Source organism: Mastigoproctus giganteus, chromosome 4 (genome assembly GCF_048544385.1).
Source record: "Mastigoproctus giganteus isolate SK-2022 chromosome 4, ASM4854438v1, whole genome shotgun sequence".
NCBI classification, from domain to species: Eukaryota; Metazoa; Arthropoda; class Arachnida; order Uropygi; family Thelyphonidae; genus Mastigoproctus; species Mastigoproctus giganteus.
The window spans coordinates 226,479,629-226,482,758 of record NC_143578.1 but is presented as its reverse complement, the minus strand read 5'-3'; positions in this window follow the sequence as shown (position 1 = coordinate 226,482,758).

Sequence of the window (3,130 nt, the reverse complement as noted above, 5' to 3'; positions counted from 1 at the left end):
TTCATTATGATTCCTTTTCTAGTCAACTAAGAAATCTAAGTCAATTTAATTTCATCAATAAGCTTCACAACCCCAGAAAACTCCAGGTTCATATCCCATCAAGATGGGAAGAATCTTTATAGTGTTTTCCCATACCATGGCAGATTTAAGAGTTTCATGGCTTTCTTTCCCTTCTTGGGTGTTGTGAATGTATTTCAACAACTTGGCAGGTCATAGACAGATGGCAGAAGGCGGTTTCGTTGCGACAGCAGCAAACTTTTATTCGTCCCTTTGCATACAAACATGTTTTAATTCTAATAAACATTCAGTAATTCTTCGACCAGGTCTGTACCAAATAAGACTGAAACAAATCACCGAGAACACTTGCGCCATTGATGAGAATATTTCGCAAGAGTTCATTAAACTCACTAAAAACAGTAATTGCACATCTCCACGAGCAAGGTGGACAAGTTCAGAATTCATAGTTTTGTTTAACCTTTAGTATATCGCAGACTAAGATGTAATTTTAATCAGAGAAAGGGCACATAAAAAGAGAAAATATTTCTTATACCATTAAAGTACGAGATTGAATCATCCTTAAATATTAATTCTTCAAGCACCACACTTATTTTACCTTGAACATTTCAGTTTGAGTTATTAATTCACGATCCACATGAATATGGTTGCTGTCCCAATAAGTTCATGTGATCTGTTCATTCCTCATTAAATTTTAATACCACTTGGACGTTGCGTGTCTGTTCTTTCGTTTTAGAGTGTTTTTGAAGATTTAACAGATGGTATCCTGAGACCGTTTCATCAGTCCCAGTGCATTTTGCATAACGTTGGACTAGTATGAAGAAAGCTACTTCTTTTCAAGAAAAGAGATTTCTTTGACCTATTTTCGAAGTGAAGTCGCGTGCGTATTGATTGAATACAAGTGGCGCGTACTTCCTGCGTCTCTATTGACCTCTATGTTTATCCATACACAGCCAAGAAGTGAAATCATGGACAATATTTTCCTTATTAACAAAGGCAATCTAATAAAAGAAAGCCTGTTTAATTTGCTATCAACTTTAAAAATAAATAATATTAATAAGAATTGTCACTGATTTCATCCGGGTACTTGCCCAATTCTTTTTTAAATTTACCTAAGTTACATTTTGGTCTATTTTTCCACCAACACAGCGGTCAGTTCGGCTACTGATTGCGGGCATATTGACCAGGCAAGAAGCACACGTTCTAGGCTATCAGAAAGGTTCAATGGGGTTAAAATCGGCCACTGAAGCTCTTGTATGCCCTGTTTTCAAACCTATTCACTACAGGCTGTACAGCATGACATGGAGAAACAGAAAAGGGATCTCCCTATATTACTGACACAGAGTAGAAAGAGAAGAATTGTCCAGAATGTCAATGCACCGCATGGCATTCACTGTACCAGGAATGACAAATGGTCCACGCCCAGACCACGAGAAACAAGCCCACATGGTGAGAAGACATCTACCAAGCTTTATTGGGTCGCGTCGACATACTTGTAAATAACGTTGTTCCAGCTTGACCCAAATATGGCCATAAGATTGGATAACCTGTGCCGGGATTCATCACTCCATGTAAGCTTTCCCACTTTCCGGGAGATCAATTATGATGAGTTCTGTACTAAGCAGGTGGGTGTTGTGCATTGCGTGCTGTGATGCTTTGTTTGTCTGTTGTTTTTCTACCATAAAATCCAATGCTATCGTCGTTGTACTAATTTCAGTTTAATTTTCTAACATCAGAGTCTGGATATTCATTCTCTCTCTCTCTCAAACGGTGTCTTTTTTCCAACTAAGGATGACCTAATATCTCAAACATGTTTGGATTCTATTTAGAGCCTTAATTGCCTTATAGATTGATCGCTAAATTTGCATTATTATTTCCGCGAAACTAACTTAATTAATCATTAAATTCGCTGTTCAGAATTTACTTGGAGACTATTCGTCTTTCAATGGTCATATATCATCCATTCTCAAAGGCTAAATATCCGTTGTAGATCGATGGAAAAATTCTGACAGGCTCAGTTCTCTGATAAAGTTTCCAGCTTTATTATCCTAAACAACGGAGTCCCTCTGGGCTCCTCGCTTCGACCTGATCCATTCTGTTTCACAGGGCCCTGGACGTCTAACTAGTTTCAGCATAAATGGGCCCTGTGCATTACGAACATGTAAATACAATTACTTGGATAAACTTCTAGAATAGATTTTATAACATTTTGAGAACTGCAAATTTTGTATTAAACAACAGTTTTAATGTTTTAATTTTCATCAGGTTAGAGCAAATATAATTAAATATTCAGCATAGTGAGCTTAAGAATAAATTAAGGAAATACTGCATTTACATTACCTTATCCGCTACATACCCACAACGTGTATATTTAAAAAAAAACTTCGCACATCATCAGTCCATCCCTTCCAAGAATTTGTCTTCATTGAATTTATTTAAGCTACCCACTTCCACAACAAAAGAAGGAAGTTTGTTCCAACAATCAATCTATCCTGCAACCATTCTTCCTCAGGCGATTAATTTGGGCACAAAGAAGAATCCCATCAGCATTGAGCTTGCTGAAACCATTCAAGGCCTTATACACTTCAATCAGATCACCTCGCAGGTGCCTAGTCTCCAGACGCTGCAATTTGCAGAACATAAGTTTTTCTTTGTAAGAACAGTCCTTTGTTCCCCTCGCCAATCTCGTTACCTTCCCTGCACCAGCAGTTCCAGCATATCTACATCCTCCCTAAAATTATGCCTCCAGGCTTCATCATGCGGTTTAATCATCAGCCTTATACAAAGAAATAATTAACTTGTTATCTCTGCTAGCCAAGTTCCTGTGTGTCATTGACAAAACCTCATGAACTGTCCTGGCAAAATGTCTGCACTGCTCAGAGAACTTCATCTTCAACTCACTGCACAATTACCCTCAAGTCTTTTATATTTTCTACTACGCTGAGTGTGGTAGTACTACATAGTTGGTAAGTTAATCTTGGATTACTGCTACCCATGATCACAGATTCACGTAACAAACTTGCATTTATCAAAGTTAAACTTCAGCTGCCATTTCTCACTCCATCGGCCTCATTTGTTTAGACCTTGTTGCAGCAGCTTACCCTGATTACTGCCA